At 44.3% G+C, this 15,823-nt stretch overlaps 1 protein-coding gene across 2 annotated transcripts in view; it reads left to right on the forward strand.

Annotated features, from left to right (window-relative positions):
• The first annotated feature begins 1,535 nt into the window (after positions 1 to 1,535).
• The window catches only part of PDK3 (pyruvate dehydrogenase kinase 3), a 156,799-nt gene continuing 142,511 nt past the window's right edge, over positions 1,536 to 15,823 (forward strand). The window contains exons 1-2 of one of the 2 annotated variants that reach the window (XM_041740572.1): positions 1,536 to 1,835; positions 7,395 to 7,523. The gene's annotated coding sequence lies outside the window, so the exon portion shown is untranslated. The remainder of the gene's footprint in view (positions 1,836 to 7,394; positions 7,524 to 15,823) is intronic. The other variant, XM_041740573.1, reaches the window with a different exon arrangement.

Raw genomic sequence — 15,823 nt, forward strand, 5'->3', positions numbered from 1 at the left:
AATCTATAAATAGTAGCTTCTATTTGTTTCTATACATTGCCTCTAACATTTTTTTTAAAGATTTTTTATTTATTCATGAGAGACACACACACAGAGAGGCAGAGACATAGGCAGAGGGAGAAGCAGGCTCCCTGCAGGGAGCCCAATGTGGGATTGGATCCCCAGACCCCCCCCCCACATCACGCCCTGAAGGCAGACGCTCAACCACTGAGCCACCCAGGTGTCCCACATTGCCTCTAATCTTAATAACCTTGTCCATTAGGTATTATGATCTTCTGAGGACTGAAGAAGCTGAGGATCACATAGGACTGGCCTGAGGCAATAAAGGTATTAAGTTGGCATCATTGGTATTTTCTGTGTCCTTTCCACATCCATGCCTGTGTCTGGGTACAGGTAACTGATGTGTTGACCGGTCTCAACTCAGTGGTGGACTGCATACATGAAACTTGTTTTTTCTAATCACTGCTTTCAACCATGTGGCACCACACCTCCTTTCCCCTTCTTTCATGACCCCTTGGGCATATCTCGTAATTGTCAGGGTTACCTTGGTTGGTAAAGCTGATCAATCCCAAGTGCAATTTTAATATTATTATCCTCTGGTCTTTGGGGCAGAGAGAGGAGGGAGACAGAGGACTTCTGGGACACAGTCCTCTTCTGGCTCTAAAGCTCTCTGATCAGGGGATCCCTGGATGGCTCAGCGGTTTAGCGTCTGCCTTCAGCCCAGGGCGTGATCCTGGAGTCCTGGGGTCGAGTCCCATCCCACATCAGGCTCCATGCAGGGAGCTTCTGTCTCTGTCCCCTTTCTCTCTCTGTATGTTTCTCATAAATAAATAAAAACTTTAAAAAAATTAAAGCCCTCTGATCTAGAGAGGTGCCCTGCAGGGTGGCGGGGTCTGCGCGCTGGGGTCTGTTCTGTTTCTCCTCTGGGGCCTCCCTCAGCGAAGGGCAGCTATGCCTGCTGACTCTCACGCCCTTCTTCCGGTTCTGTCTCCCATCTCCTGGGCACCTCCTAAGGAAGCCTTGTGCTCCTCCCTGTGCAGCCTTGGGAACTGCCTACGTCGTTTTTCCAGCTCTGCGGGCTGGGAGCCACGTTCCCATTTTCTTTCCAGGCACAGGACGCCTCGGTACTTTTTGAGCTTCTCGCGCTCAGCTCTCTCTTGACCACAAGGGGGCACCAGACTCCAGGTTCGCGGACTGCACACCCCGGAGCTATTTGTTCAGCCCGGGCAAGAGTTTCCAAAGCCACCTCTCCCACGGTGGGCCCGCGGGTCTGTGCGGCTCAGCGAGGTTCCAGGCAGGAAACGGGGGGCCAACTTTCCTGTCGCACAGACCTTCCCGCTGTCCTCGAGCAGCTCCCTCAGGGTCCCCCCCCTTACACGTCTGTGGGTTTGGGGGAGCAGGAGGGCACCGCAGTGTCTCCTCTCCCCGCTCCCATTCTGCTCCAAGAGCAAGCAGCCTCCGGCCCGGGAACGCTCGGTTCCCCTCCCTCCCACTGCCGTCCCGTCGTGGCGACACAGCACGGTGGTGGTAGGCCGAAGGGGACAGTGAGCTGTGCCAGGGCCGGTTGTGCCATTTCTCTCAGTCCTTTTCTCTGAGCGGCTGCGGCTGCCGGATTGCCAACTTGGAGCCCTTCTTCAGGGTGTGGGAGCCTCTGACGCTTCGGTGTCCGGCCGGGGGCTTTGCAGCGCGGGGCCCGCGGGAAGAGCACCCACGGCCGGTCCCCGCCTTCTTTCCTCGTCTCCACCGAACCTCTCTGGCTCTGCCCGCCCAGTTTCCAAAGGGAAAGGGCCGAGGTCTACAGCCGGTGGGACAGTTTTCCCCAAGGACGGTTCGGGGTGAGTTTTCTGCAGAGTTTAAGACTTGATTGACAAGTCGGCGGCGGAGGCGGGGGCAGCTCGGGAAGCTTTCGCCCCCCACCCCTATTATCGCTCTGGGGGGCATTCTTTGATAGGGAAAAGTGCTGTTCCCCGAGAGGTGCGTAAAGCGGCACGCAAAAATAGCTCCAGCCCAAATCCCCTCCCGCCCCGCCCCCACCCAGCAGGCTTGCTCCCGGGCTGTAAGCAGCTCTTCACCAAAGCCTTGGAGCTTCTGTGCCGGACGTGGAGGGGGAAGGGGAGACCTTAACTCTTATCTGGGGCTGGGCATCTTTTTCTTACTCTGAGAGACCAGAGTTATTTTGAAATTATTATTATTTTTTGGCGCTGTTTGGAGAGTGTGGCGTTGAAGGTGAGATTATGGAGGCCTATGGTTATCAGCAATGATGACGTCTAGGGTAAAACCATGGCCCTGGCCGCCTGTAGTAGCTAGTGAACACAATCATTGGAAGAGGGCCAGACTATTGGAAGACTCATCTATCTATAAGGACACTGAAATCAGAATTCTTATGGTATAGTGATGAATCAGGCCCTAGAATCTTCAGAGCATGCAGGGAAGTTGACTTCCCACCATGTGGAGGGAGAATGGTTGGTGTTAGGGGTCAATTAGATCAACATATCCCTTGATGCTGGTTGTAGGAGACTTCTTCAATGCCATCTTTTAAATATTGAGAGCATGCTTACATTGAAAGGCCTTTTGCTTGATACTTTGGATGAGGAGTAAGGCACATTCTCCATCTAAGTGGGATTGAAGCTTATCCAGGGAAAGCAGTTTGTAACTACGTGAGGTGATAGATGTGAACTAAACATTGCGGTTATCATTTCACAATATATACATACGTCAAATTATTGTGTTGTACACCTAGAATGAATACAATGTCATATGTCAATCATATCTCAATAAAGCTGGAAAAAATAAAATCTACTCAGAGACAAGGGAAATACACACGAGTATAAATCAAGGCAACTATGGCAAGTATCATTTAAGATAAATCTTTCCCAAGGAATTGGGGAAGAACTCACAAAGGAGGTGACCTTTGGGTAGATCCTGGCTTGGATTTTGATAGGTTGAGATGACTATGGGAAGAGGTGTTCTTAGCAGAGGAACACTGGAGGATGATGTATGCAGAGGGGGAGCTGTCTGTATAGTATGTATAGTATGGTGTATGTACAGAGGGGAAGTGAAGGATAAGCCTGGAATGATCAATTGCCTCCATATCCTGGATCTTCTCTTAGTAATTTAAATGAAACAAAGAGTCCACTGTTTGAATAAAGAATCCAAGGGAGGACACATTTATAACACTTTCATGCCTGAAGGGAGAGAGAAATTCCAAAGCTCTTCCACTTAACAAAGATATCTGACAGATAAATTTGTCACTTTATGGGAAACAGAATTGATGATTTAAGTATTTTTATTAGCAGAGTGACACATTATTAAATAAGATGACCATAGCTGCAGACCTTTAGGTGTTATAGGTTCTATTTTGTAAGACATAGCAACAAACGCTGATATCCAGGTATCTTAAGGGATATGTTTCCTTACAAATAACACTTTAAAGGACAGTTTTATAGTAACAGAAAACAAAACAGGATCATGGCCTTTCACTCAAACCTCCATACTGGCCAGGAGAATGGGCCAGATATTTGAGTAAATGTTCCCAGTTGTAATTTTGTGACATGATTCTGGCTTTGTGCCGCACAATAAGTGTCTGCTTCTCTGCACCTGTAGGAAAGGAACATTTTCTCTTTATCTTTCTGAGATTTTTCACCAGCAGTTGGGCTGACAGTTTTAAGATTAAGCATTAAAATTCCAAGAAGCCTAAATCTTAGAACAGGAAAAAGAAAAAGGTTATCGAGTAGGTGAACAAATTAAATATGAAATCGATAACATTAGGGTGAACCATGTGAAATTGTTGATATTTGACCATTTTCACCCAATTAAAATGGCAGAGTTTCATGTGGTTCAATCTAGTACCTACAGTTTCAGTCTTGAATGCCAGATGAAAAATGCGAAGTTAATTCGGTTAATACTGGGGAGCTGCCACTGGAGGAAAGTGCTGTGATTGGAGCTACCGTTTAGCACAGTTGGTCTGGTAGGAATGTGAAGGAGGGATTGGACTGGGAGAGACTGGATTAAATGTTACTTTAATACCCATCATACTTGAAATATACCCCTAGATCTGCATCCATAGTACAAATTGATGGAGAAGCTAAATTAGCTTCTAATTAACCTTCTAAGTTAAAGATTGAGAGTTTAAATGTCTCCGCAGTGATGGGCTACAATGGGTGGCCTGTAAAAATGAGTCCCACATCGGGCTCCCTGCATGGAGCCTGCTTCTTCCTCTGCCTGTGTCTCTGCCTCTCTCTCTGTGTCTCTCATGAATGAATAAATAAAATCTTTAAAATAAAAATAAAAGAAACACTCGTCTGCCTACATCAAGCGGGAAAGGAGGCATCTTTAAATCTGTGGCTTTCCATGCTTGCCTTCCTATCATACATATCCCACAAAGCCTGCTGAGACACCCTTTCTCGAATCCTTTTGAGAAACAGGTTTATATCCACAGATAATACTGTGAATGGCAGTTGCAATTTTTAATACTTTTTTGAGGACAAGGCAGACTGACAAAAGGAATAAAATCCCGTGGGAATAAAATCATAGGGCTTTTTGGGCAAGCCTGCAAGTCACAGAATAAGCTCAATAGCTGGGAATACTCTTACTTCGTTATTTCTCAAACTTTGGTGTGCATCCAGGATCACTGGGGGCCTTGTTAAAACACAATTGGCTGAGCCCCACCCTCTGAATTTCTGATTGAGTAGATCTGGGTGGATGAGGCCTGAGAATATGCGTCTCTAACAAGTTCCCAGCTGAGGCTGATGCTTTTTCTGGTCCTGAGACCACACTTTGAGAATATACTGCTGTACTCTCCGAGGAAAGGTCTGAATATGCCTGTGAGAAGGGGCCGCTACTTCTGAAGAAAGAGAAGCATGAAAGGTTAAAAAAGAAAAAAAGAAGGATAGAATACTCAGGTAACTGACGTCATTCAGGTTGGTCTGCATGAGTGAGCCCCGAGAATTAGCATTTCTAAAAAGTTCTCAGATACTGCTGCTGCTTCTAGGCCAGGGACCACCTGCACTCTGAAAACCACTGTCTGTGCCTATTACATGCAGTCCTCCAGGATGAGTGCCCTATTTCAAAATTGACATCTGAACTATTTTTGGAGACCCTTCAAAAATTGGGTTTCTCTGGGCAGAATGCCAATTGTTTCCCAGTGTCAAGACCTTTATCTTAGTGAAATGGGTATAAAAACAGCGGAGGACCCTGTGGGAGTGGGGAGGAGGCAGGAGAGCAGTTTCATCACCTAATATTCTCTTGCTAGAGACCCACTGGTTCCCGGGTCGCCAGATCTCCAAAGCTAAGTATATATCCGTGTTGAATATCTTAAGCAATAGAGAAAACAGGAAAATATCAAAGGGGATGGTCAAGATACAATGTTATTAAGATTTTTTTTTTTAATCTGCTGGCTGTTTGCTACACTAAAACCTTCTGAAAGAGCAAAACTATGATCATTACTCTTTGACCTGGACATTCTTGGGAACAGGAGAGCCTGGGTTTTACAAGAGTCAACCTGCCTTCTGGAACACCATTCACTTCATAAAAATACCATGTGTGTTTTCTTTGCTGTTCCTGGGGAGGGAGTACCAGTTTCAGAATCTCTTCCTCTAGTTAAAAATGATGTTATCAGATATCTGCTTAATCAGTAACTGTAAAATACTATGTTATTATATCAAGAATGAGCTTGGAGACCTCAAAATGCCAAAGATAGTTATGGCAGAGTGAGGGCCAGAATGAATGGAGATATAAAAGCACCTCTATTTGTTCACATTTTGAAATTATAGGGTTTTTGGGAAAATATTATCCAGTCTTCCTGAGAACTGGCAGGATTCTAGTTGCTATACTTTCTTTGATGTGTTTTCGAAGCAAAGCTTAAATATAGTCATAAAGAAAGGCTCTGGATCTTATTTTTTTTTTCAATTCCCATGATGACTTTAATATGGTAGTCATTCATTGAGGTGATTAAGGGATTGAGTAATTAAAGGGGTAGAGTTTGCCTTAAAATCACTAGCATGACCCACAGATAGCATTTCTCCCTGTTATGTCCCAGTACCTAGGACCATGCTCCAAGTACAGAATTATCCTTGACTAAATTAGGCTCTCTGGACTACTGCTTCCCATTTCCCATCAGAACCTGTCTATGGAAGATGGATTCAGTTGCAGAAAATTAAGTATGAGTGTATGAATGATAGTACAAGTTTGTCTTTTTAGTCATCAGCTATATTGATTTTCTCAGCCATTATCTCTCTGAAAACTGTCTTTAGAAAAAGAACATCAGCCAGGTGCCCTTTTTGGCCAGTATAAGGTCAAATTTGCTTCCTTTGGTCATGGATAGAGAGCCTTTTAATCAAACTTTCCATTGGAGGAGTCAAGGTCAATGTCACTGAGAATCTGTGAAGTAGGTTTGCCAGATTAAGCAAATAAGAATACAGCACCCCCAATTAAATTTGAATTTCAGGTAAACAATAAATTTGTATTTTAGCTATGTCCCATATGCAGCTATTCAAATTTAAATTAATTAAAATTAAATAAAATGTAAAATGCAATTCCCTAGTTGCACTGGCCATGTTGTCAAATGCTACATGTGGCTGGTGGTTACTGTATTGGACAGTGAAGATTAGTGCACATTACAGAACATTTCCATCACCAGAGAAAGTTCTGTGGGACAGTATTGCTCAGAGTGAGCCAGGAAGAGAAGATGTTCTTGGAGCTAGGTCCCTCAGCAGATGGTTTCGATCAACAGGCTCTTGACATCCCATCTCTTTCTCCTTCACCGACGAAAATGCAGATGATCTCCAAAGACCACAGAGAAAGGGACAGTCTAACCTTGTGCTCGTTTGTGGGGCTGATCACTCAGTATCTGGGCAGAACCAGTTAAGTTCTCTGCCTAGCATTGCTCCTGAGAAAAACAGATCCTTCCTATTTGTGTGGGGCTTTGCAGATAACGGGGAACTTCTAAGTCCACGTGGGATTTTATCCTCGCAGTAACTCTGGGTGGTAAACAGGCCCATGAGAGACATGGGAACAGGAAAGTGAAACTGGTGCCAGAAGGAGTGGCCTCATGCTGTGGTGCAGGATTTCACATTTGAGCAGGCATCAGAATTCCCCGGAGGGCTTCTCAAGATGCAAATTGGTGGGCCCTGCCCCCAAGTTCCTGGTTCAGTAGGTCTGGGCTAGGGCCCATGAATTTTAATTTCTCAGGAGTCCCTGGGTTCAAAATGCCAGTCCAGGGACCACACTTTGAAAACTACTGCTATTGTGCCATGGTCCTACCCCAGCCTACTCATACAATGAGTTAGGGCTTTTTGTTTTCTCTGACCTGGTGGACTCCTTACCCTATTAGGACCATTTGACCAGCTGTGTCTGTTCACTGATTTGTATCATTATCACTTTTATCCTTTGTGCAGCTTTTATCCATCTGCTGGTTTGATAGTAAATCAGAGTGGAAGCATCAGTGGAGTCGAAGCTGACATTCTCTCCCTGACTCCGCATCGGACTGTGGTGTGCCCGGATTGTGATCTGGCCAAGCTCACTGGGTAGATATTTGAAGTTTTCATTTACCTATACACAAAGTAAGCATCAGAAAGGAAAAAAAAGGCAATAACTTGCCCAGGGTCACAGACCTAGTGAGAAGTGGAACCAGGATATGAATCTGAGATTTCCAACTTCAGTTTTGGTACCAACAGATGCCCAGAGGTTTGTGAGAGTGTTCTGAGGTTTGGGATTTTTTTCAAATGGTAATGGAGTCTGTTATAATTTCAACTATAAAGGCCTTAGATGTGGATTAGGTGTTCTCTGCAGTTTGTGGAGATTAGCTGGACCTGTTCGGGCATCAGCCCTTGGTTGCTTTATCACCGTGCTGACTACTTCGCATTAGGGTGGTGGTTTTCACCATTTTATGGCTTCCAACTATTTTTATTTTTTATTTTTTTTTAAGATTTTATTTACGAGAGAGAGAGAGAGAGAGAGAGAGAGAGAGAGAGAGAGTAAGCACTAGCAGGGAGGAGGGGCAGAAGGAGAGGGAGAAGCAGATTCCCCACTGGGCAGGGAGCCAGATTCTGGGCTCCTCCTAGAACCCTGAGATCAAGACCTGAGGCCCGAGGCAGATAGATGCTCAACCAACTGAGCCATCCAGGTGCCCTGCTTTCAACTATTTTTATTCCCTTGTTTAACTTGTCCTCACAATGGATTATTGGTTAGAGAGAGGAGGCATCAAGAATATGAGTTAGAATAGAATGAGCTACTGAATAGTACACTTAAAAATGGTTCAGATGGTTTTAAAAAAGAGAATGATCTATTTATGAGGGACATAAAAATGATAATTCTCTATTTTGACCTCAGATCTATAAGGTATATTCATATTATCATTTCTTAATATATCAGGGTATCTCTAGTTCTTCTAAACAAAAGTGAAAAGGAGAAATTTTTATCCAGTTTGGCTTTTCCTTTATTGGGAATAAAATTATCCAAACCCACAGTGTGTTATTTCTGGAGAAGTACTTGCAAATAGCAGCCAGAAAGTGCTCGTGTCTCCTCTTTTAGAAACAAACCATGAAAATTATAATAATAAAGTAATTGATTTTTTTAAGTGCAAAATTCAAGAATTCCAAATACCAGGTCATGGAAGCTGTTCGGAAGGCGGTAACACATAGTTAAATTTCAGTCTAGATATTAATACACATTTGGGCCCAAACACAATATTGATGTGTCATTTTGAATTCGTAGCTAAGCCATGCTCTTTCTTGCATACTGAATTTAAAATAACTTAAGCAGCATGCACCACTTGTTAAGTGCGGAAGAGTCAAACTTTGTCCTTGTATATTATGAATATTATTAAAGAATATATTAAAATATAAATTATAATACAGTCTTTTTTTTAAAGATTTTATTTATTCATGAGAGAGAGAGAGAGAGACAGGCAGAGACACAGGCAGAGGGAAAAGCAGGCTCCAAGCAGGGCACCCAATGTGGGACTTGATCCCAGGTTTCCAGGATCACGTCCTGGGCTGAAGGCAGTGCTAAACTGCTGAGCCACCAGGGCTGCCCTATAATACAGTCTTTAATAGTGTACTAATCTAGGGGGGCCTGAGTGGCTCAGTCAGTTAAGCATCTGCCTTCAGCTTAAGTCATGATCTCTGGGTCCTGGGATTGAGCTCCAGGTCAGGCTCCCTGCTCAGTGGGGAGCCTGCTTCTTCCTCTGCCTCTGCTCCTCCCCCTGTTTGTGCTAGCTCTCTCTCTGTCAAATAAATAAAATCTTGAAAAAATACATTTTAAAAATAGTGTACTGATCTAGGTTTATTTTTTAAAAGTTGCTTCTTCTTATATATCATGGTAAAGTAACAATGATTTAGCATTTTCATGGAGGCTGATGAGATGACAGATTACTATGAATGCACTTTATAAGGATCGAGACCCAGAAGTGTGGGGTGACTTCTATGTAGAGAGTAGGTTGGTGTGTGTCTGACTGTGTTTTCTGTTAGTTGGGGCTTTTGTGCTAACATTTCTAGTACAAGTAATAGAAATCTAAATCAAGCCAGGTTAAGCAAAAAGAGGGGCTTATTGGCCCAGTAAACTGACATGTTCTCAAGGGCTCTAAGACATCCACTGTATCAGAAGGCTCTCTGTCCTCTCAGCTCTGTGTCTCTCTTTGTGTTGGTCTCTTTCTCCCCTAGATATTCTTCTGTGTAATTGGGGGAGTGGGCAAAACTCACATCATCCTGGCAGAGAAAAGACAGCGTCTCTCTTCTGTCCATAGGTGGTGGACAAACAGATGAGTAACAAGAGAAGGATACAATTCCGGGAAGAATCCCATTTAACTCTACTTGCTTCATGTCCCCACCTCCAGTGACTGGGGAGGTGGGCTGTTAGGACTGGCCAGGCCTTGATGACATGCCACCCTTGTGGGGCGCTGGTAGGCTAGAGCCCATCACACAGTGGGAGAGAGGCAGCTTCCAGCATGAAGGGGCTGTGGAAGGCTGAAGGCAGGCTGAGGTGCTAGACAGAGACTGGCTACAGACAGTGGCTCTGGTATGTATGGAGTCCGGATGCCTTCAAAGTCTCCAGACACCTTGGATGTCTGGGGGAAAACAGCTTGCGCTCCTGAGCTGGACATTCCCCATTTTCCCCTCCGGATCTCCTCGGGAGAATGGCTGCTTTCTGGTTGGGTCCAGTCAGCACAGACACCAGCAAGAGATTGGAGGCAGAAAGTGAGAGGTATTGGGGTATTCCGCCCCCCAACCCTGGCTTGCTTCCTGCCCAACTGGCTTGGCTACCAGCCAGCAGCCCTCTCCCTGAGCTACAGCTTCTGCCAGTTTTGGGTGACTTGCTCTGTCCCTTGCCCCTTGGGGCCTAGGAGGAGGCCACTTGCCTCGGGGTGTGTCCCTATGCCTTGTGGATTGCCTAAATTTAACCCTGCCCTCCTGTTGGACTCAGGCTCTTCATTAGACTCCCCTCAGTTCCACTTCTAAGGGCACCATCTCTTTCCTGCAGGACCCTGCCCTTCCTCTGCACCAGCACACTTCTGGTCCTCCCGGATCCTCTCTCGCAAATATTTCTGAAACACTCCTGCTGAAAGGTTACGTATTCATCCAGGTCCACCCTGCTCAGGACTGTCACCTCAGCTGCCCTTTGTGGCCAAGGTTCATGGTCTTTGGATTTTTGCTCCCTGTGGCCTTGCTCCCAGCAATGGATGCAAGCTCCTGCTTTTTTTCTCCAAAGACAAACTCATAATATTTAACACATTCACTGAAGGTGTAGGGGTAACCCAAAGAAATAAGGTAGAAGAGGAAAAGAAAAGAGTGTGAAACTCTCCCTAGAGTGTTGTGTGGTGCTTTTAGGAAGCACTCTCTGGGACCTGGGGCCCTATATGAGTCTCTTTCCCTGGGCCAGTTTGCCACCTGGCCTGTGACTTTGTACCTCCCACCTTCACCCTGGGAGTAGGCCTGATTAGCATAAGCGAGTTCTTTTGAGGCACAGTGGAGATGGTGTATTGGCAGGAACTGACCACTCAAGGTTTAAGGAATTTAACTGATTTTAAGAGAGGGGTGGACCCATGGCTGCTGCTGTTGAGTTCGCTCCCTAAAGGCAGAGAGAATGTAGACGGTTAAAGACTGTCAGCTGTGTAAGTCAGAGGGAAATGCATTTAAAATACAAAAAAGGAGATCCCTGGGTGGCTTAGCGGTTTAGCGCCTGCCATTGGCTCAGGGCATGATCCCGGAGTTCCGGGATGATCTATGCAGTCCCTGCATGGAGCCTGCTTCTCCCTCTGCCTGTGTCTCTGCCTTTCTCTCTCTCTGTGTCTCTCATGAATAAATAAATTAATAAAATCTTTAAAAAAATAAAATACAAAAAAAAGGGGGGAGAGGGGGCACTTTGGTGGCACAGCCGGTTAAGTGTCTGACTCTTGATTTTAGCTCAGGTCATGATTTCAGGGTTGTGGGATTGAGCACAGAATCTGCTTAAGACTCCTCCTCCGTCTCCACTTCATGCTCTCTCTCAAATAAGTAAATCTTTTAAAAATATAAAATATGAAAAAAATTTTCTGGATCTGTCACCCTGGAGATGCATGCAGATGGGGCCCAAGACCCTCATTTTGTTTTTAACCAGATATGTCTACAGTGAGAGTGAAAAAGTGTGTTGTGTAATTTTGTGTTAACTCTTCCATTTCCATGTCCTTTGTGGGCCAGGAACTCGGGCAGGTGGGTGCTGGCAAACAAGATGGGATATGCTTGGATGTGTTTGATACAGATAATGCTTCCGCACATGAAGAAGCAAGGCTGCAGCCCACAGAACTCAGGTGTGGCAATAATTCCTGGAAGCCAGAGAGGTCAGGAAAGAGCTTCCTTCACTGCATCCTCCAGCCTGCATCCCAGGCAGCAAATTAGGTCCTGCAAATTAGAGCCGACATGAATGGGATTTGAGTAGCAATGTGTAGGAGTCTATAGAAGCTGGCAAAAGAGAAATAATATTATTTAGTCTTCAAGAGAAAAATCAGCTATGCTAGCCTCTGAAGTAGCACTCACTCTCCAGTAAGGATTTTCTGCAGTGATGGACATGTTCTCTGTCTGTGCTATTCCATTCTGGTAGTCACTAGCCACAAGTGGCTGTTGAGCACTCGAAATGTGGCTACTGAAAAGTGGGACTGAGGAAATGAATCTTTAATTTAATTAAATTTAAATTTAAATAGCCACATGTGGCTACAAGCTACCAACTTAGACAACACAGCAAAGTATGCAAAATGTATCTTGATTTAGGGCAGAGGACTAGGGGATTGACACAGGCTTGGGTTTTGCTCATAGTCTTGAAGTTAGGCCAGTGTACACACAATGTGGTTGTATAGTATTCAAGTGTTGGACAGCCTACTGGTTGTGGTGTGTGATGGTGATGGACCAGGAGGAGGAGGAGAAAGTCTGGGGCTGTAGCCTGAACAGGTGGTTGAAGAAAGTGGACTGAGGACTAGGCAGGAGGAAATTAGTGAATAGCATGAGTCACGATATAAAGGTACATAGAAGGGCTTGCCCCAGTCTAGGGGGAAGCTGCAAGTATATGACAAATTGGTCCCACCCTCAAGGGGCTTACCACCTTCGGGGTTGAGACCAGACCTATCCATATAAAGTGCATGGAGAGCAAGAAACATCAAAGTTATGCCAAGCAAATAAACGCATAAATAAGTACAGCGTGATCAGAAAAGGGAGAGATCCAGGTCAGCCACAGATATTAGAACCAGACTTTCTGGAAGGATTGCTGGTTGTGTGACCTTGGGCAAGTCACTTTCCACCTCTGTGCTCACTTTCCTCATCATGAAGTGGAAATGATAAGGGTGCCAATATCACAGGGTTGCTGTGAGAATTAAATGCTATAACAGTCATGAAGTGCTTAGAACAATGTCTGGGATGCAGTAAGTGCTAATTAAGTCTTAGCTATTACTAAAGGGGACAAGAAATGGCGGAGGAGGGAGAAGGGCATCAACTTTCACGACCTGCAACGTATGCAGGCATGTTCTTTAAATATCACTGAAACCACTTGTGAACAATTTGATACTGAGCAGAAATGTTATTTATGTTGTAATTAGCTATTTTTAAGTTCACTTGCATAGCAAAAGTCAGGGGGAGAAAAGTAAAATAGATTTCCGATAAATGTCCCCAGAAGTAGACCCTGAGACCATGATTCAGGTATAAGTGGTTTTTTGAGGATGAGCTCCCAGGGGCACCGGGAAGGGCATGGCAGAAGAAGCAGGCCAGGGAAGGATAAGAAGCCAAGCAATGGGTGATCCTTTTTTTAAAAAAATTTATTTCCAGTATAGTTAACACACAGTGTTATATTTAATTTGAGGTGTACAATATAGTGATTCACCAGTTCTGAACATTACTCAGTGCTCATCATGGTAAGCACCCTTAATTCCCATCACCTATTCACCCATCCTCTCCACCTCCCCTCTGACAACCATCAGTTTGTTTTGTATAGTTAAGGGTCTATTTTTTGTCTCTTTTTTGTTTTGTTTCTTAAATTCCACATATGAGTGAAATCATATGGTATTTGTCTTTCTCTGACTTATTTCACTTAGCATTATATTCTCTAGCTCCATCTGTGTCATTGGGAATGGCAAGATTTCATTCTTTTTTATGGCTGAGTAATATTCTATTGTATATATACACCACATCTTCTTTGTTCATCTATTGATGGACACTTGGGCTGTTTCCATAATTTGGCTGTCGTAATAATAATGCAACAAACATAGGAGTGCATATCTCTTCGAATTAGTGTTTTCATGTTCTTTGGGTAAGTTCCCAGTAATTACTGGTCATATGGTAATTCCATTTTTATTTTCTGAGGAAGCACCATACTGTTTTCCACAGTGACTGCACCAGTTTGCATTCCCACCAACAGGGCAAGAGAGTTGCTTTTTTTCCACATCCTCACCAACACTTGTTGTTTCTTGTATTCTTGATTTTAGCCATTCTGACAGGTGTGAGGTCATATCCCATTGTGGTTTTGATTTGAATTTCCCTGATGATGAATGATATTGAGCATCTTTTCATGTGTTTATTGGCCATTTGTATGTCTTTTTTGGAGAAATGTCTGCTCATGTCTTCTGCCCATTTTTAAATTGGATTGGTTTTTTGTGTTGAGTTATATAAGTTCTTTATATATTTTGGATACTAACCCTTTATTGGATATGTCATTTGCAAATCTCTTCTCCCGTTCAGTATGTTGTCATTTAGTTTTGTTAGTTGTTTCCTTTGCTATGCAGAAGCTTCTTATTTTGTCCCAATAGTTTATTTTTGATTTTATTTTCCTTGCCTCAGGAGACATGATTAGAAAAATGTTGCTGTTACTAATGTAAGAGAAATTAATGTCTGTGCTCCCTTCTAGGATCTTTCTGGTTTCAAGTCTCACATTTAGGTCTTTCACCCATTTTGAGTTTATTTTTGTGTTTGGTGTGAAAAAATGTCCAGTTTCATTCTTTTGAGTGCAGCTGTCTGGTTTTCCCAACACCATTTGTTGAAGAGACCTTTTCCCATTGCATATTCTTGCCTCCTTTGTCAAAGATTAATTGACCATATAATCATGGGTTCATTTCTGGGCTCTCTATACTGTTCCATTGATCTCTGTGTCTATTTTTGTGCCAGTACCAAACTGTTTTGATTACTATAGCTTTGATTACTATCTTGATATCTGGGATTGTGATACCTCCAGTATTTTTATTCTATTTCAAGATAAGCAAGGGATGTCATGCCTGGGTGGCTCAGTCAGTTAAGCATCTGCTTTTGGCTCAGGTTATGATTCCGGGGTCCTGGGATTGAGCCCTGCGTCAGGCTCCCTGCTCAGTGGGGAGCTGGCTTTTCCCTCTCTTCCTCACTCATGCTCTCTCTCTCGCTCTCTATCTCTCTCTCAAATAAATAAATAAAATCTTTAAAAAAAAGATAAGCAAGTAAGTAAGGAATGATCTTGAGTGAAGTCGCAGCCTCAGGGAAGCTCTTGAGGGTAAATTATACCCCAAGAGTTTATCCCAGATCCAAGCAAGGCAGCTGGGCTTTTTAGATGCCCATGCCTGGCAGTCACTGGCAAAGCTCCTCTCTGGGAAACCTAAAATTCCAGGTACATCTGCCCTCTGCACAATGGGCGAAGCAATGTCAGAAGCTGGGGGCGGGGCGGGGGGGGCAGGAAAAGCACACAGAACCATGGGAAGGACACACCAGAACAGTGAAATGCCCAGAAAGAACAGAGGAAGCACTTGATATTATCCACTAAGTGCTATGGGTTTTGAATAAGAATGAGCTGTTAAGTATTTGGGGTAAATTGATGATGCTGATTGCTATCTGCTCACACATCTGAGTAGCAGATCTCAAACTTCACACTAAGAGATCCCTTGAGGAATTGTTTAAAATGTAGATTCCCGGACCTCATCTGCAGACCTTCTGATTCGGTTGATAGTGCTCAGGAAAGTTCATTTTCAACATGCTCCCCAGGCAGATCAGATGTGAGGATCCTTGGGAACAACTGCTTAGGGGCTGGTGGAGGCTGCAAGAAGGCAGTGAGGGTAAGGTGGTCAGGCTGGGTAGTAGGCAGGGTCCCCAGGAGGGCTTTATCAGTGCAATCAGGTGTCCACTCATGAACAGGCGTGGAAAAGCATGGAAACCACTTCATGAGACCCCCTTCCTGAGAAGGCTCCAAATGAGATGGCTAGTCATGGATTGGAGAGGCTGCAGAACAACTGTCCCCACTAGTCATTCTGTGAGCCCTGAGGGAAGGGACAATGTGATTTCCACAACTACAATTAGGAGGTGTTTTAAGTTGAGTCCCCCAAAGGCCCTGAGACTAGGATTCAGGTGCAAGC

This window comes from Vulpes lagopus, chromosome X, assembly GCF_018345385.1.
Source record: "Vulpes lagopus strain Blue_001 chromosome X, ASM1834538v1, whole genome shotgun sequence".
Classification (NCBI taxonomy): Eukaryota; Metazoa; Chordata; class Mammalia; order Carnivora; family Canidae; genus Vulpes; species Vulpes lagopus.